This window comes from Ambystoma mexicanum, chromosome 13, assembly GCF_040938575.1.
Source record: "Ambystoma mexicanum isolate Mex_15411 chromosome 13, UKY_AmexF1_1, whole genome shotgun sequence".
In the NCBI taxonomy this organism is placed as follows: domain Eukaryota; kingdom Metazoa; phylum Chordata; class Amphibia; order Caudata; family Ambystomatidae; genus Ambystoma; species Ambystoma mexicanum.
In genome coordinates this window covers 422,721,709-422,742,493 of record NC_090938.1, presented here as the reverse complement: position 1 = coordinate 422,742,493, position 20,785 = coordinate 422,721,709, and positions in this window count along the sequence as shown.

The window sequence follows — 20,785 nt, the reverse complement described above, 5'->3', positions numbered from 1 at the left end:
TGGTGCCAAAATAGGCAGAAAGGTCAGGAGAAAGAAACTGAAGTACAGAATAAGTGACTACGTGACAGGCAGATGCGGTGTGATTGTGTTACACTCTGCCACTTGCCATTGTTAGTGGTTCACCTAAGGCCTGTTCCGGCCAGAGTGCAGGGCAGAGTCACATAGCTTTCAGGTCACTGGATTGGTCTGAGTCCTATCAAAGTAATCACCTACCAGCCCACTGTACAGACAGACTGATGTGTTGCATGCTATGTCCTGCAGCCTACTTTACAGTCACATAAATTACCTGCCACTGTAAAAAGCAGTAGGATCTGTCACTGAAATCTGTAGGCGGTAGGTCTGCTTAAAAAGCAGTAGCCTACTGCCTAAATCTATAGGGTTGGCAAGTATGTTAGTATAATGAAATCAGTGCTGGCACGGCAGCGGCTTTACAGTAGGGAAAGTAAGCAAGCCGCTGATGCCGGCAGCACCAAATTCGTTTTACTAACGTTACATTTTGTCTTTTATAGGTCATGTGGGGGAGGGATTGTAGGCATTTTTACTTCCTGCTGTAAGATAAGTCATCGCCGGTTCCATGTGCCCATGACCCCAGCCAGTGTGTCCATGTGCCCCTTGCCCCTCGCCACTGTGTTCATGTGCCCTCCTGAGCCCAGCTTACAGCAACAGCTTATGCAAATTAAACTGCTTAAATTAATCACAGGCAGATGAAATCCAAGTCATTTGTGGCCTGCAGCCCATACATTTTGCAATGCATTTAACTAGGATTTTACATTGTGACACAACATTATGTAAACTGCTCCTTGCCCAAGCCACACAATCAGCCGGGGCAGGCTGGGGCCTAAGAGCTGGTTCCTAGAGATCCTAGGGCAATGGTGCATAACATGCGTCCCTCTGAGTCACAGAAGGTTAATGATGAATTGTTGCTGGGCCTGAAGTCGGTCTCTAGGTCTGTCATGTGCAAAGCCTCTGTGGTCCAGTTTGTCTTTGCATGATGCGTGCACCCCAGAACTCTAAAACTCTATTAAAAATGAATATGGTCTGGTGTTGCGCAAATTAATCTTTCTGATATTTTGTTATTATTTTTAGACCTGCATCTTCGTGTGGGATTTCCTTCCTTTCTGTGTTCTCAATGCCAGCAAACAGTTCCACCATTGAGCAGCTGACATCCAGCCTTATCTGTGACCGCTGTGAGAGGTAAATGAACGTGAAGCAACATATTGAAAATGTACAGCATATGTTAATGATCTGATCTGTTAGTCCATATTTATTTATGCATTGCAGCCTTGTCCTAGTTGTTTCAACACTAAAGATGGCTGTTTCTCTTCTATTTAATCAGAGAACACTACAAAATTAACTTCAAACTGTATGACACTGAACGCATGCTTCACTTCAGTTTTTTGGGATCCACGGGTTTCCTTTTTTCTTAGGGGCAGAGTTTGAACAGGTTGCAACTGTTAATCTCTCAAATGTAAAGTATTACCCTGACAGATAGGACTGACCTAAAAGTAAGCTACAAAAATAAATACTTGAAATCACTGCTTAGGTATGTACTCAGTGCTCCAGATAAGATTTTGAAGTGGGACTATTGTATTCCCTATTTTGTAAACTTGGAAGTAAAATGATTTTTAGGGAGTAAAAATGTAAATCTAGTTCCCCACAGCAGTATTTTGTAAGCAAGTAAAAATGCTCTAACTGAAAAACGGAAAGGTTTTTCTAATGATTATGTTGCACCTAGTTACTCATACACATTAAAAGATCATGTGCACGTCTCCCGATCGAGCAGTAATAATTGTACTTTCTTCCTTTGGAACTACGTGCGCTACCTCTCCAAACATCCATGGAGCTGTGTGTGTGAAAGCAGGGGCTCAGGGTCCACAGTGTTTGTTTCCTATTTTTTGTTGGGAGTATTTTTAATCTGATTTTCTATTTGGGGAGTACAGTGATAAACTTGTAAGCCAAAGCAATACATTTCAGATTTGTCTCCTCTTTGGTATTCAGCGGAAGTGGTCCTCCAAAGAAGAGTGAAGCACAGAGAGAAGTCTGGAGGACACTGAGGAATCCATCATTTGCTTGAAAAATAGCTTCTGATTTAGCAGTACTAAAAGAACGAACATGTCTACACATAGAGGAAAACCCAAGGATCCAAAACAGAGGTCAATCGTTGATATGTTTTCTCCAAAAGCAAGAGGAGCTGGCCCTACTCCAGGCTCTGATTCAAGCAAGCGCAAGAGGTCTGATGATACCTCAAGTGGCAGTTCAAACACAGCTGCAAATGTTGTCCAACCATCGGCCAGCACATCAACTCTTGCTGGCAGCGAAGCTGCTTCTTCAAGTGCAGACAGTGCATCTACATGTGCTGATATTGGTTCACTATCTTCACATGCTGACTCTTTGTCTACAGCTTCACCTTCCTTGGCTGACATAGCATCTCCTTCATTTGTGGTGGCCGCTTAAGGCTCTTGTTCACGTGCAGACATTGCTGTGATGGTTTCACGTGATGCTGATGACCTAAGCAACACTTCAACTTTCCTGGATAGCGCTGAGTGCTCTTTCAACCCTGATGTTGAGGATTGTTCTTCCCGTATTGGCATGTTTGATGATCCCCCCACTGTTGCTTGCTCTCGCAACATTTCACTCCTCGGGGAGAGCACAGGCAGCTCTTGGTTGCAGAGCGATAACAGTATGCAGATGTGTCTAGCTGAGCAGGGCATTCCAAGAAGATCTCCAGCTCCCAATTTAGATGACAGTGTGGTGACTGATCTGTCACCAAATCCATGCAGTGACCCGGTACAGCCCAAACTTCCTACATACCCTGTAACTGGTTCCCGTAAGTTTAACGGAGACTACCAAACATATCCTTGGTTGGAGTGTTCAATACTGAAAGATAAAGTAAACTGCTTTGCATGCAGACATTTTGGGTCTAATTCTGGAGGAGGGAGGCTTGCATGTGGGAATATTCCATTTGTTGACATTGGCTTTGCTAAATAGGAAAAGACACGTCGTTCTTTAAAGATGCACTCAGATTCTGATAAGCATAAATCTTCGGTTGTAGCTTGGGCAGACTGTAAGCGTGTACAACAGACTACATGCCCTCAGCACTCAATTGTTTCAATGCTGGAAAAGGTTGGGGACCAAGAGATTGAAGAGAATAGTCAACATGTGCTGCAGTTACTAAAGTTTGTATGTCTTTTGGGTCGTCAAGGACTTGCTTTCCGAGCCACAGACAAATTGCAAGACTCCCACAATAAGGGAAACTTCATAGCAATATTGCGTTTGCTGGCTGATAATAATGAACTTCTTAAAGTAAAAATGGCTAGAAGATATGTGCACTACGCTTCTCCTGAGTATCAAAAAGACATGATCTCAGTTGTGGCAAATCTTATATGTCAGAATATCATTAAGAAAGTGACAAAGCACATTGCAGTGTTGGTTGATGAAACCAAAGACATTTCACATAAAGAACAGATGAACTTTGTGATCCGGTTTGTAGATCAAGATGGGAACATTCAGGAAAAAGCCATGGGATGTTACCACATGGAGAAGTTAGATGCCTCCAGTTTAGCTGCAGCCATTGACAAATCTGTACGCAATGCTGGCCTTGACTGGAAGAACTGTGTGGCACAATGCTATGATGGGGCATCAGTTATGAGTGGCTGTTTCAATGGAGTGCAAGCGAAAATAAAAGAAATTGCTCAACAAATTGCTCAACAGGCAGTTTACAATCACTGTCATGCACATCGTCTAAACATTGCGTTAGTGCAAACTATAACATACAAACAGTGAACAATTTTTTCTCAACTTTGCAGGCTGTGTATGTGTTCCTTTCACAAAGTTCTCCTCGACACAAACTCTTTGTAAAAGCTCAAACAGAAAGCGGTCTGGCAGTACAAGAATTAGAAAGACTTTGTGGCACTAGATGGTTTTATTGGTACGCTTGTGTTAAAAAAATACAGGCTCGATTTGAAACCATTATAGTTGTTCTCAGTGTAATAGAATCATAGCAACAACGTGACAAGCAGGCTTGTTCAGAAGCCAGAGGACTTCTCCGAAATATGCAGTGCTTTGAGTTTTTGCTAACTTTGTTAAGTATGGAATAAATTCTGAAAAAGATTAGTGTGTTATGTGATGAACTTCAGAGAAAGAATCTTGATTTGCAAGATGCAAGTAACCTAATTCAAGTGACAAGAACTGCCCTTGTCAACCTTCGACAAGAATGCCATTGGGTGAAAATCTTCAATGAGGCAACGGAATTGGCAGGAAAATGTGGTATTGAAACAGTTGAAGACTGTCTCTTATTTCTGCAGAGCTTTACCAGTAAGGCAGCACCAATTGAGCAGCAAATTAAAAGAATACCTTGTTGGTACTACTGTAGGGAAGAGGCCTGGACATTATGAGCACTCTGAGGATCGAATGCCACAAACTGAACGGATAAAGCAAGAGGTGTTTTTGTCCACCTTGGATAGGTTTGTAAGAGAGTTGGATGCTCGTTTTATAGATAACATGGGGCTTATCAAGGCTGCCGGCATGTTCAATCCAAGGGCTAAACATTTCTTGGAAGACTCATCTGCAGATGTTCTTGCTCGGCACTACCTAGGGCCCCAAGCAAATTATGCTGGATTGCATTCAGGTCCTGACATTGCAAGGAGCTATTTATCGGACAAGACTTTAGCAGGTACTATTTCAATGAATATTCAACAGGCTTTTCAGAGGTCCTAAACCTGTTGGATCTGGTTCTTGCATTGTCGATTACAACTGCAACAAATGAGAGGTTTTTCTCCTGTTTGAAAAAAGTTAAAAACTATTTGCGAAATAGATGTGGAGACAACAGACATAGTGATTTGTTGGTAATGGCATGTGAACCTATGGAGGTTGACGAGGTAAATTTGAGTGATGCCATTGACCGATTTGCTGACTTGCGACACAGGGGGCATCCTCTGAAAAGATGAACCATTATATTCTTTGACACTGTTACATTATAACTCAATTTTCCAGTTAGGTCTTTCTTTTCAAGTCATGCAGAGCTAATCAGCACCACATACTCTTCAAAACCAACTGCTACTCTCCTACACTACCAGCCTCTTCTCCTCATGAAGTCAGCCATGACACATCGCTCATGCACTACAACCAGTTTGTCTTATTTTCAAAGCACTGCATGGTATGCTGTTGAATTTTGTCAACATCCTATTATTTACCAGTGAGCTAAGCAACAATGGACCATTACGCCAGAAACAACATGTGTGTCTTTAAAATGGCAGCATCTGCCACACTGCCGGCATCCTACAGATTTTCAGTCTAAGCAACAGCAAGACATTCAATTAACATTTTCCTGTGAAGCCAGACAGGCACAAGCATCTGTCAACCGCCAGCCTCTTAGAATTTGAGTAGCCTCCATCAGCATCTTCTTGACAAGTCAGCGAGAAGCTGCAGCACAGTTGGAGTTTTATGTCATGAAAACATTTGCTATCCGATTCCCACCTGGCTCTTCTTCATTTCCAGTCAATGAAGCAATGATGAACCATCTAAGAAGCAACTTCCTTTAAGCCAGTCACCAGCTGCCCCACAGCATGCTATCCTTGATTTGTAGTCAACCAAGCAATGATGAGACACACCCAGTCAGTGTCCTCTGGTAAAACCAGCCCGGCACCATCGGCATCACAGCCAGTATCATGTGACCTCAAAACAGCACCTGCCATTTTTGCAGCCTCTTCTCTGCCAAACACCTGCAGCTCCACTACCAGAGTTCTGTGTCTTCTTGATCTGTTGCCATTGAACACTCACAGACCTCTCCTCCGGTTTCTGGTCACCTAAGCAACAACCTGCCTTCGAGTCAGAATCTTCACCTCACATGCCATTGAAACAGCAGACCCGGCACGTCTGTCAAACCACTGTTCTGCTCAATCTGGTAAGAAATTACATTTTAAGTCTTATGATCAGAGTGAAGGAATAGCAACTGTTGGGCATTATCCCAAAATCTATATAATAGTACTACTAATTGTTGGAATGTGTACCATTGTGGAGAGTTGTGGGTGTGGAGGACAATGAACATGTAGGCACAGAAACCTAGGCATATAAAGAGTGTTGGTGAGTGTGGGAGTAATGCAAAATGCAGCCAGGATTTAAAATATGGGGACAAGACTGATGAGGCCTTTGGTACTGAAGTTTGCATCACTCAGTAATGCACTGTATGCCTTGAACACATTTTGAACTAATCTTTTGGCAGCCAAAATAACACAAGCAGAAAAGTCATTAAAAACTGAGGATGCCATACATGTTTTCTAGTGAAATATTCTCCCTCTCCCCTTTTATCCTGGCTTTCCCCTATCCCTGTGCCTGCCTATCCATCCCTGTCCCCCCAGAATGTGATTTCGCTCTGTAGTCCTGTTGAAATAACAGGGCAGATCCACATAAAGAGGGGATTGGGGTTCATACACTTCACGTGGCAACATGGACCTTGACACAGCTACATATGATGATCCATTCTTGCATGAAATGTCACAATAGACTGATATCGTAACCATTTTTTTCTTAGTGCACTGATAATGCTTTATGAGGCCACTTGCTGTGATGTCATGGTGGGGTGTGTGGTCTAATGACACCACTTCCTGTGGGGGGTGTGGTCAAATGACATCACCTCATGTGGGGGTGTGGCCAAATGACAGCACTTCCTGTGATGTCACTCTTGGGGGTGTGGCACTGTCATGTCACTTCCGCTACCCCTGGCATTTTGGTGACAATGACGTCCCTGCTCACTGCCACAGCTGACCACAGATGAGATCCTCAAGAGGTCCCATACACAGGACCTCGTGGCGCAATGGTAGCGCGTCTGACTCCAGATCCGAAGGTTGCGTGTTCAAATCACATCGAAGTCAAGTGACTCTCAATTTTTTGAGCGATTAAAAGTAACATTATTTTAATACCTGTGGTCGTTTTGCCAAATACTGCGCATAGAAGATGCAGAGTTAATCCTTAACTGTTTAATAAACCTACGTTTTCACCCAGAGAAGGAACCCCCTGTGTCCGGCAGCTGATGCTTTTTGTTGTGCACTTGGGGCAATCCTGCTGCACACAGTGGCAGCGGAAAAAGGGAGTTCACAGCGCCCCTAACATCCCCGTTACATGTTCAGGGAACTTGCTGTGATGTCAGGGCACATTGTGGCCCGCACAGAAAACAGCCCCACCCCACTCATGCCAACAGAGGCATGTTCACCCGTATACCTTTAGGGCGAGCGCTGGGTGTACAGAAATGCACTGTACAAATAAGATGCTTTTAGCTGTTAGATGTGTTTGGGAAGCAGAGGAACCTGCTGCTATTAATACTGGGGACTGCGCCCGCTGCCTTTGTGGGCCATCTCTGTTCTCAGCATCTGAGGTGGCTGTATAATGGGGTGAAGAGCCAGCATTTAACAAAATGGAAGATGAAGAAAACAAATGCGTTCCTGGGTCACTGGGTGGGCTTGAACCACCAACATTGCGCTAGAGAGACAGCTGATACCATCATCTTCTCTGAGGACATGTCACAGTCTAATGGATTATGGTAGAATCCTGGTCAACACTGCACCATTGGCAACCTACCTGAGACAGAGAGAGCTGAACAGCAGACAGTCTTGTCTCTCACCGTCCTTCGTGACTGTCACAAGCCTCCACAGCACGCATTGCTGCCTTCTGCCTGGCTTGGCTTCGGAAAATGAGGGAGGCTGGCAAGCTGCGCAGAAGTGTACTGCGTGCTCCAGCCCAGCCTGCACTGGCACGTAGCGTATTCCCTGGGGGTGGGGGAGGAGGGGAACGCATGAGCAAGAGTTGTTATCAACAACTCTTGCTCGTGGTCCTGTGTTGTCCTTCTCCCCGGCCCCTCCCCCACTGTTGTTGTACAGTGAATCAATCATGCCATGGCATGGATGGGAATCAAAACCACAGTGTCGGACCGCACCTGCTATGTGCAAACTTCAGACAGAGTCTGAAGTTTGCAAGCATCAGTGCACATGCACAGACATGATGGTGGACACAGGACAAGCAAACTGGTGGGGGGATAAAGGGCATTGTATCCCCCCACTTAAGATTGTTGGGGGATTTGTACCCCCCATCTACTCCATGTCCTACACCCATGGGGGCCCCCTCCTGGGCCACCAGGATGGGGGCCTGGGGCAGATGCCCCGTTTGCCCCCCCCATAGAGACGCCCCTGGTGTCTGCTACTCATATTATTAAGTGACACTATCCAATTGAATTGCTGTTGGCACCTTTCATGTGGCCAAAATTGTGCTATTATATGAATGAAACCTGATCGTTTCACTGCCTGTTAATCCCTTAACACTTAGCAGAAAGGTGAACATTTAACAATTAACATAAAATAATTATCATTGTTTGTAAAGCTTATTTTCCATTGATGGTTAGTGCTTAATAAAGGACCTCAGGATGATTAGCAAGACCTCAACAGAGCCAAAAGGGAGGAGCAGTCAAACACGATCTGCACCCTCCACAACTCACTGCTAACACCCACCAGTCAATGACAGCCAGTCTAGAAGAGTCCACGGAACAGGGTGGTGATTTGAGTTTTTCTGTGATTTGAATTTGATTTGTTGTAATGATATTACTTGTAGGGTGTTTTGGGAGCTCTCGTCTTCAGAGTTGCTATGACACATGTATTTGTAGACAGGTATTCCACCAAGAGGAGCATGGCGAAGACACCTCGCAACATTTTGAGATAGAAGATGCTCCTTTTTCACGTAGACCAAAAAATGTAAGACCACTCCGTGCTACATTGACGTGGACCTAAGAAATTAACTGTGCTCCCCTGAATCACTACAAAACAAGAAAGAACACAACATAAACGGGTTAGAGAAGAGATTGCATCTCGATACATAAACAACCATATCTTGTTCTGATCAAAGCCTAGAAGGGAAATGCAAAGGGATCGCAATGGATTGGTGAATCTCGAGGGAAAAGGCCAAAACGCTGTGTGTCCACATTTCTTTTTTAAACTACATTCTGTGGTAGAAAAATGTGGGATATTAGAAAATAACAATCCCTGGGAAAGTTGTTGGACGTTTTCTCAAACATTTAAGAGACAGAGTTTTCAAAATTAGAAACAGTGTTTGCTAAGTGACTGGACTGCAGTGGGCTCATGAATACCTCACTTTAGTACTCTAGGAATAGAACTTGAACTCTCTTGAGACCACTTCCATTCTTCCGACACCATCAGGTGTTAACATAAAGAAAAACAATTTTGAAATTTTACTTTTATTTGCATATTTGCACATTTATGGCACTTTATCTAACCCCAAGTCGCACTTTTGCACTTTAGAACACCATTTGCATATGTTAAGTGGATTTTTTTACTGGATGAGAAAAAAGATATATTAGTATATTGAATATTTTATATAAAAATGTTGAGGTCCCACGCGTAGTTATACATTTCACTGCATGTTGATGTATTTATAAGTTACACATTTGAAATACAGGAGGAGGGGGTAGCTTGTGGCCTTTGTAGTATTATGACATGCATGTGTCTTACATCAGTGCCTTGGTGTTTATGAATATTGGTAAGTGTCCCAGCAAGGTCAGAGCAAGAATTTTTGGCCACCCTAGGTGAACTGTCAGATTGGTACACGCTCCCTATTAGGTTTTGACACCCCAGATCCCTAGCCCATCCGCATTTGCTTACCTGTACTCCTGTGTACAGCAGCGTGCCTTGCTTGGTAAGGCATTTTGGTCAATCTCGTCTGCCTCCCCAAGAGGGTGTTAGAGTGCTCCTACAACTCAAGAGTGTGTTCAGGTAGAAGCGTGTTTTATACTCTCCTTTTTGGTAAAAGAACCTGGTGGACTGAATATCAGGTTTGTCTTGTTCTGAATACAAGGTTTTCACCAGTGGACGTGCCACACCCTGATTCAGTGCACGTCCTGACTGCTGATACCATCCTTCACCGGGAAGGAGTGACCAACAGTGCATGCCTGGTAATCCATGTATTAAGCATGAGCGCCATTCTTCTAAATATCTTTTGTCCTACTAACAAAAAGGACTGAGTCCAAAGTGCCATCACCAACCCAAGCCAGACTGTCACAACCACAACCTACAATGATAGTCGACACTTTGCCTGTGCAAGCACCCCTCACATTTTAGTATGTCATATACGACTAGTCTGGGTACAAGGTGGGTAAGGTGGATGCATAACTTTGAAGTATACATAGATGTACTAGTGTCAAAAAATGAAGGAAGGAAAAAGGGCCTTTTAACAATAACTAGCACCATGCATGAGGGATACCATTTGTGAAATGCTGAAGGATACCATAGCTACGTTTAATTACCTCAAAAGCAACGATATGAAGTTTTTGCCCCACACAAGAACATAGACTATGAGAGGCACCTATTTCACACAATAATGAAACAAAGAAGGTAAATCACGGGCAACTTTGTCATATGGCTGTGCCCCCACATCAAACAATCTATCTGTACACAAATGAGGGGGCCTGAAAGTCACAGGCCATAGCTTTGTGTCATTAAGATTTTGAAATAAATGCTACAAATGCCCTACACACTAGATGAAATACTAGTAATGACCTGCACCACTATGTCAATTGATCTGCAGGTGGAGACAGCGGACAAGCTTAAAATGACATCACTACCAACCATGTTAATGAACAAGATTCCTACCAACCACGTTAGTGAACAAGATTGCAACCACTCAATCACAAAATCATGCTGACAAGACATAGTACTGATGAGGCTATTAACGTTACTACCAACCATTACTAAAGTTGAGCCTAAAGAGAATGCTGTGAAAAAGGTCAGAAGTAGGAACTTTCACAACATAACTGAATCTGACCTAGGACATTGTCTTGGGGTTCTTTGGGATTCTATCTCCGACTCTGACTCACTATGCTCATTGGTAAGAAGTTATGTGGTGAAATGAACAGAGATGTTAAATAAGGTTGCTCCTTTTAAATCTTGGGTAGTTAGAAATAGGGACAACAGTCACAAATGGTACACTCTGACTCCCTCTACCCTCAAACAAGAGAAAAGAAGAGCAGAGCGGCACTGGGCCAAAGTACAAACTCAGACACACAGAGACAAATGGAAGACAATTGAAAGAAAATATTGAGATGAGATTTTGAAGGCTTAAAGATAATTCTTTAAAGTTCGTCAACTCAGGAAACAATGCAAAAAGGCTATTTGAAGTAATGAGAAACATGGAAAAGCCTTCAGTATTACTATATCAATGTGTCCATACAAACAATGACTGTGACAATATACAGGAAGTCTTCTTAGAGAAGATCCACTCTGCAAAGTTAAAAATCAGTGCTGAGACTAGTTTGAACACTAGGCCTAATCCACCATCAGGGAGATCCCCGTCCCGAGAAAACATGTATTTGCTTTTCATACTATTACTATCGAGCACATGCCAAAAGCGCTCAAAGGTGTGCGTCCAACTACTTGCCAGGGAGATGTTAGTCCATCTAGGATTGTACTTCAACATGGGGCCCCAATGCCACCTATCTGGCGTGCTTCCAATGCCTCTTTTAATGGAAAATAAGGTGTCAGCTCTTTTAAAGAATGTGACTGTTACTCCAGTGATGGAAACAAAATTCTTTAGACCCTAACAACTTGACCAACTATAGGTCAATCACCAATGTTCCCTTTCTCCTAAAGTTGATTGATAAAATAGCCACATTATAATTTCAGGAATATTTGGACAAGGGGGACATATCGCATGCAAGTCAATCAGGTTTTAGATCTTGGCGTAGCACTGAGAGCGCCCTACTTGAACTACAAACAGAAATGCTAAGCATCATGGATGAAAGTAAATCTGGGCTGCTGATGCTGCTGGACCTATCAGCAGCCTTAGATTTAATCGATCATGAGAAATTGATTAATAGGCTAGCTACTACTGGACAATGCTCTAAAAATGCAATTGCTTGGTTCGAATCATTCCTGAATAACAGAATGGCTAAAATCACATGGGGGAATGCCTCTTCTGTGACCAAGCAGATAAAATGAGGAGTGCCACAGGGTGCATGCTTGTCCCAAGCACATTTATATGACCTCCTAGACTCCCTAGGACCTTATTTCACGAACTACGTAGATGACACTCAGCTCCTTTTGGAGCTGAGTGGTAACTATGAGAAAGCTGCCAAGCACATTTCTTTCATCTACAACTCCATTAAGTCCCGAATGACTAAGAATGGTTTTTGACTGAACAGTTGCAAGACTGAATTGCTGATTTTTGGGTCTGTAAAATCGCTTGCCAAATTGGATGTACAGTTCTCAAGCTTTAACATTAATCAACATATGATCAAAGTGTTGAACCAGGTGAAGACACTTGGCATAATGCTAGATTCAACACTTAGTGCAGATGCCCAAGTTACAAATATAATCAAAGATTTTCAATACTTTTTAAGACTTCTATGCCTGATGAAGCCACCATAAATTGTGGGACACTGGTTGGGGCCCTGATCTTGCTGAGGCTGGACTACTGTCATGCTTTACTGGGGGGCGCTGGAAAAGGCTGTACAAAAAGACTACAGATACTACAAAATGATGCAATGAGAATTGTAAAAAGTATACCTAGGAGAGACCCCATTTCTGAACATCGAAGTGAGCTTCATTGGCTACCCATGGAAGCAAGAATTCAGTTCAAAGTAAACCTCATACCTCATGGATGTTTGTTTGGTCAAGCCTCTCTGTACCTAAAGAAAGGTGTTTCAGTTCGGAAATTGGTCAGAATTACCCGATCCACAGACGCAGTATTGCTGGCCTGTCTGAAAATAAAACATTCCAGAGGAACTGGATGCTCTTTCCCTGTGTAAGTAGCACATTTTGCAACAAGCTCCGGCTAGAATTGCAGTTTGAAAGGAACATACTCACCTTCCAGAAGAAGCTACATTTTTATTTAATTAATTTTCCCTCCTATTGTCTGCTTTTGGAATGTTTCTGTGCTGATGTGTCTGTGGTTGTCTTCCCCCGCCCCGATGCCTGTGGGCTTTCGGCGCGTAATAAGTACATACATAAACATAAACATAAACGTTCCCACCTGAAGGAACACGATCAATGCTAGGACAATCATTCTCTAGAAAAGAAAATCATTTCAGGTCCCTTGCTGCTACTACACATCAGCAACCATCCCCTCTAGTTTCTGATAGACATAGTGGACACAATCATTGTCATAAGTGAAAAAGATAACTACGCATGCTCAAGCCATCCTGATATACACAGGCAGAGGTAAACATGCACCCCAAAGGATCAAGAACCCCTATGCAGTGCAATGGCATTTCTGTTGCAATATTTTTGTCGAAAAGTCACACTGCAAGAGTACAAATATGTGGTACCAAAATGAAAGTGGTCAGTGGCTGCATCCTCAGTTTCCGAACTGCCACACAATTGGAGGAAGTGCATCTATACTATATCAAGTGATGACAAATCTCTACCTGAACAAACAAAAAAGATCCACAAAACTGGAAGATTGACACGTTTTATGAAAGAACATTGCAGGGAAAACCTTTTGAACATCCAACAGCCAGTGAAAGAGCTACAGATATTGCAGAAACAGGACATTATTGAACCTGCTCTACAGTAACTGTCCCAAAGAGGGGATCATACACAAGTATTGGGATCTGTGTGAACATGAATCCCCAACCAAGCTGTACAAAGAGAGAAACACCAACCCCCATGAATTCTACTAAATGTTGTTGCAACGTTTTTAAATTACATTTGCACAATGGAAAACATCAACTAGTGCTAAACCCTGAATCCTGCTATATCGCCATATTTGCTTCATATTTGGGTTTACTCTTCTACAAATGTCTCCATTTTGGGATTTCACCAGTGGCTGAGATCTTCCAGCATGATATCGGCAAAGTCATCTAAAGGCCTCTCAGATTCTTTAAAATCCCACTAAAGTTCCAGGTCTTCAGACTTAGTTTTACCTTCTTGACCAAAGAGAAATGTGATCAGCCTATGGCGATTAGGGACACACATTTTTTTACCAGAACGTTCCTTAAAATGGTGCATGTCACCATAGGCCACTTCATGTTTTGAGCACTGTTGCCACACAGAGGCTAGACACACACTGCAAATAAAATCTGTTTGCAGTAAATGTCAACGAAAAGTTTCAAACATGTCATTGTGCTCACCAGCAAAGTCGGGTATGTCAATGGTACTCAACCTTCATAAAAGCTACTTGACTATGCTAGTGGTTGTGTAGGGTTTGAGAGGCCTGATCTGGCATAACCCAAACTACATTAACTATAGCAATGATATTCCTATTGTTGGCACATCGAAATAAGCACATGGTGCCATGCTCTAAAGAGTGGGCATTGCAACACAAAATACAAGTGTATCCCTCAATCATGAGAAATGCAAATACAATTAGCAGACATGTTGTTTGGACATACATTTTCAAGTAAAGGTGTAGAACCTGACCCATAAATGTAATGGCACTGACCAACACACCACAACAGTCCAATATATCACATGTTTCCTCTTTTCTAGGTCCAGCCAGCTATTTCACCCAAAACATCCAGACGTGGATTATGCATCCAACAGTGAACTGCTATGGTAACTAACCAAGCACAATCATGAATTCAAAGGGTTACCAGAATGTCAGGTAGTGCTTGGAGAAATAAAACACTGGGTATCTAGTCAATTCATCTAATCCCATTCCATCTATTACCATTCCATCGAAATGTTTCCATCTAAAAATGGTCCATCTAATGCATGTTTTTGGGGCGTAAAGGGTTTATTTTTGTTCAGGTGTATTTTAAAGGGTAAACAACAGGGGTTTGGTGGGGAATCCCCCCAAAAAAGAAAATGCATTAGATGGACATTTTTTAGATGAAATGACCATAAACCAAAACGCTGCATAGCAAAATTGGTTTGTATTTCATAACTCGATTCTCATCTATCAACCAAAGTAGGCATGGATGCCAGTCAAGTGTGCCTGGGTGCAATCCTAGCACAATCAAACTGGGCTCCAACTCAACAAGGCACACAGTGTCCTATGCTAGCAGAAGCCTCACATTTAATGAAAAGATATACTCACATGCGGCAAAGGAGGTAATTGCCACCCTGTAGACCTATGAACATTTTTATTGCAAGGCGTTCACAATCATAACTTGATAATCATCAAGCATTAACCACGATTTCCAGAAAACCCACAGCATGAATGCCTGCACAAATAGCCAGTTGGAGTTTAAGACTGCAAGATTATCAGTTCAACATAAAACAAATACCAGGGAGGGACCTGTAAGGAGGTCATGGTGGCAACAGTAAAGACAGACACAAGTGATCACAGTTCAAGGGTTTTTATTAAACTGTATGCAGGTTGGAAAATGCCTAATCTAAACCTAAATCTAAGATGGGAGCAAACTATGACCATCAAATAATAATAAGGAAGTCCTAGTGGCGTCTTGTCAAATAAAAAGGCGTATAATAAAACACCTATTGCCAATCCTTACAATGAAATACAAAAAAGAGTGTGGGATAGGGTTCACAAGAAAGAAAGAAGTGTTCACAAATGAAAAGTCAGGATGTGGTAGCCAGGGTCTCCCTTCCCCACATTTTGAGCACGGGACAAGGTGGGACTTCTGAGCACAGCACACTCTCATGCTTTCCCAGCACGAGACAACAGTTCTCTTTTCTCCAAATAGTCTCTTGCCCCTAAGGACCTGATGTGTTCAAAATAACAAACCAAAAGTTCATTTCCAATGTACGTTGGGTGAAAACTTCACCTCTGACCCCCTTCTTCCGGGCTCAGACCCTTCTCGAATATCAGCCTCCCTCCGTTGGGTTCCCTACAGCTTTTTCTCAAAACAATTTCACCTGTGGCATTCACAAGCCAATGTCATTTTAAACAGTATACTGCGGACATCTATCTGTCGGGTTCAAACTTGTCAACACACTGTTCATTGGGACTCCAAGCTTTGCCACTTTCCCTCGGCATCCCTCCGTCGGGTTCACTCTTACCAACTTTTACCATTCACACCATTGTTTCTCTTTTCTCACTATACAGAATTCATCTACCTTAGCTTTTCAATTACGGGCAGGTCAAACACTTTCGACTGTACAGGTGGTTTTGCTAGACCCCTGCCTGACCATTTTAAACTTTTACTTATGGCTCTCCTAGGGCTTTCTGGTATCGGTATTTTCAACAAATGCGGTATTAACCAGTGTCTCCCGAATGAGCACCCACTTGGTGCCAGACCGCGCTGCAACTGGTTTTCCCTTAATGTTAACAGTTCTTTGAACTTTCCTTAATTTGCCAATTGCGACTTTCGTTCAACACAGTTTGGTTTCTTATCGCCTCTTCTGTCGACTCACCAGCTGTGATAAACCGCTTGGCTTTTCTTGTCTCTGGAGTCAAAGCTGGTACCACGGTAGGAAGCATCTCTCCCTGTTCTGATTATCAGTGTAGGCATGCTCTGTGTACCGTTGACATCTGCTGCAACACACGCTAGCTATTGTTTGCCGTCTTATGATTCCTTTCACAGAGGCTTTGCGGGTCTGGGTCAGAAAGGGCAAAGACACTTCTCTCCTTGTCACACCTTTGGTCCTCGCCACCTTTCTCCTCCTCTTGAACTGCCTTGCTCGTAGTGTGCTCTCTTGCACAACCTTTTATCTACGTGGGCAGGGGAAAGGGCTGTCAGGTGTTTGTGATTCTGGTCCATTACCTGACCTTGCCTGACCCTTGTGTTGGGACATGTCAGGTAAATGGCTCTGGTGTTAGTCCATTGTCTTTCTTTCTGTGCAAAAATGTTCATGTAAAAAAAGTGGGGGTGGGGTGTCTGGGTAGCCTACATGGTAGGATGGGAAAAATCTGTTATAAGAAGGGGTATATCACATTTCACCCGTGGGTGTCCTGCTTCAACTCCCTAAGGATCCCTCACCAGGTGATCCTCCCTCACTGGTCCACCCCCAGGAACTGGATCCACTAGCGATGGCTGTGTCCTGGCCACCTTGATGACAGATCCCCGGGGACTAGTCAGGGAGACAACTTCAGGTTTCTCACAGATCCAAACCTGGCAGATTTCCTATCATGCCACCTCTTTTTGTCACATCAGACCTTGGCATCAACCGTGGATCACTATGTAAATAACGTAATACATTATTCAAGACCTAGCCTAGCATGTATAAAATGAATTAGATAAAGACCTGACATTGACCGTTGTTCAAGCCTGTTTGAAATCAGGCAAAAGTAAACATGACAAAAGCCCAATGGCCTCAAGCAAGTTAGGAGCCTAGAAGGTCTGCAAACCTTTCAACTGATGAAGGAAGAATGTCCTTTAAATGAGTCCAACATAATACATATATTTTTTTAAAACAAGTTGATCCTACATCATTACAGCAAAAGGTCATTGATCTAACTCTCAGGTCCCAAGAGTGGATCACCAGCTTGAAATGAACTTGATATGCAAACATGCATGATATGCAAAATAATTCAGCCATGTACATTGCTGGAACCCATGGTTATGACACCACGATCACAGGCAGCTTGTGAAGAAGGAGAGATTGTTTTTTTTTAGTGCTGCAGTCTGGCTCACATATACTGGAGGTACTTAATGAGTACTTAAGGTATGGTAAAGTGCATGTTATAACACCGGCAGCCGCATCAGCGTTAATATTGACACTGGACAGAATATTCACTGCATGTGGCATTCTGAAGGTCATGAAGTCCAACAATGGCCCACCTTTCATGAGCCATGATTGTTGCAGGTTTGCTGAATATACAGAGTTCTAATTCGGTGAGTGAGATTTTAAATGGGGCTATAGAATGTTTTATGGAATATCTCAACCACATGTTACAAATCTGTCACATCACCACAAACCCACTGAGCAAGGCATCTACACATGGCTCCAGGACCATAGGAATACTATGCACAACATTATGGACCAGTGCCCGAAGAGGTGATGTTTGGCAGAAAAATACTTCCCTGTTTCCTCAGCACATCAGTTGTCACTCTGAAAGTAGAGATGGACAACTATTCTGAGAGAAAGACTCCCGTGTGAAAGAAAAGATTTAACAAGAGACAGCAAAAGTGGCACGATTGATAGAAGGGGAGTCTATGCTAACGAGGCAACAGATGACTCAAAGAAACATTCCTGTGTAACCTTGAACCCTTCATAGTCACCAAGGTACAGCGTCCTACGATAATGGTGGAAAAGGAAGACAAGAAGATCACTAGAAACACATCATTTTTCTGGAGTTACACATCAGCTGGACAGCCTGGGATCTATGATCTGGCAGAAGTAGGACATGTAGGAGATAGTGAAAGTTCAGAAGCATAATACATACTGGACCATGACAAACTCAGTCAAAGTGATGGACTTAAGACAGATGACTAAACAAATGATCTAACACTGCCACCTGAACCACCAAGAAAGAGAACAGTGAAGTGTTCCATGCAATAGACTGAACAAATGGGGGAATGGAAATGCATAGGCATTGTAGCATTCAACACTGCCTTTCTATGTTGATGAATAACTGGATTTGCACCACTTCCTTCACAACATTGAAGGAAGTGGTGTGATGACCTAGTAGTACAGAGAGAGACAGTTAAAACTAAAGATGTGTTTATGCATCCACTCTATTACTCTTCTTTTTATTGTTGGAAACCCCTAACTGCCGGCACGAGGGATGCCCAAGACAACTCCAATGATAAAGTAGCACAACCTTGGTGTCCTCTTTGAACAAAGTCTAAACATTGGTGCACATATAGGCACTGTGATCAACCTTTGATTCATGTGTTTGTCATTTGGATCTTCCCCAAACCACTGGTCAAATTACACTCTGGGTTTCAATATAAGTATAAGCAGGTGACTTGTAGTCTATTCTAGTCAATGAAGGCTCTAGGAGCAGATTGAAACTGTGGGCCATAAAGAATAGCAGAATACCTCCAGTCTGTAGCCACCTTGGCATTTAATATTCCGATTTAGTATCATTTGACAATTTGCGGCAAATTGTAGAAAGAGATTCGTCAGATTTTAAACATTTTGGCGGAATTCAAGAACAGATCATTATGACTTTTCAGTTTTTCAAAGCATTGAAAGGACGTGTCAGAAAGGCAAAGTCCTAATGCCTTGTGGCAGAAGGGCTGTGAGAACTATTTAGCTGTGGCAGCATTGTGATTCATTCATCTCACTCTGTCTGCTTCACAGATTGGATTGTTTTGGCGAGCGAGCGAGCAGGCAGCAAGAAGCAGTCTCCTTGCAGTCTCCTTTTGCTCCACCCTGCAGACGGCACGGATATCGGAAAATAGTAAAAGGTGAAAAGGACGCCTTTACTTTAAGAATCACATAAACTGTCTCTCCAGTGATGCACACGTCACGTGACCAGCAGCTGAGCTCATCAGGACATCTGGAGCGTCCTTGTGGCGTAAGCCCTGTGGCAAAAGGGCTGTGAGAACTGTTTAGCTGTTTGGCGGCTTTGGCGTGTGGAGTGTCTCACTTGCTCGTTGGGAGTGAAGCCGGCAAGATCCCTTGACAGTGCAGCAGGTAAGAAGTTAACTATGGCCGAGGCAGGCCCCCTGACACTCTCAAAAATAAAGCACTCTACAGAGGCAAATGATAAAACTTTATTGCTAGAGGGGAATTTGCACACTGGTAAATGTGATTTGGAGGGATACAACTGGTCGTGTCAAAAGCAAAACAATCTACAGGCTGCTGGCACACATACAGATCATACAATGCAAATAATGAGTGAAAGACCCCCCGCTTTTACATCATTAGTGCAACTGGCAAGTAAACACCTCTCAGAAACACCTTCCTACACGCCTTCAACGTCCTTAACAGGGGCCACAGGGAACGGTGCAGCAGCTGTAGTAGACATGGGAGATGAGCAAGGCACAGATGGAAGGGAGGGCGCAGAGACAAACGGAGTGATTGGGCTTGAGGGCATTTCAAATGATGCTGCAGGAAATTAAAAGTCTAAAACCAACAGCGCTCAATGCGTAATGCCAAATGAATTTACACACGATGGTGAAAGAGGAAAAGAGATTGTAATTAACCTGGCAGTCTTTGACTCTCCTTTCGAAGCAACAGACATTGAGCTATTGCAACTAGAGGTTTCCGTGTTTACCGAGTGAAGCAAATTCTATGAGATTTACATACCCCCCCGTAGAGGGAATAACCAAAGACTTGAATGCGGGTAGGAACTCGAATAAAATCCCTTCAGACCTTGGACAAAAAAACGACAATATGAATGCCTTAACAACAAATAAGGATTTGTTTGAAGAAAGAAATGGAAACACTAGCATGACAGGATCAATGCATGTGAATGGAAAATCAAGCTCGTGCATGAGTCATTATGGTAAAACTAGCAACAAATGTATAGCGTCAAATAGCAGCATGCCCAATAGCAGATTTGACTTTGCAGGTCGTGAGGCGCGATTAACTGAGCGCTTAAAAGCAGACTTTGAAGCTATGAAGAGCAAACTAGCCTAGAGCTTCACGACACCAATAAGACAAAAGGCAGACATGCACGTCCTGAAACTCCTCAAATATATGCAAAGAACAAAGACCTCTCACACTTACAAACAAGTCTGGAAATACATGGTCAGCTAGCGTCTTTTGAAATTAACACGGACAAATCATTGTTTAGAAAACAAATGTATGTCACTCCAGCAAATTTGCAAAATGAGAAAATGACTATATATCAAGAGGCAAGAAAGGGAATCAGAACTATCATGCAGCCGACGGTAAGTTGTTCAACACCAGAGCCGTCTATTTCGTTAGATCAAGCTGGGCCAATGCCACGTATGGCTACAGGAGAGCCAAAGCGAAAGGTAAGAGGGTTGACAAAC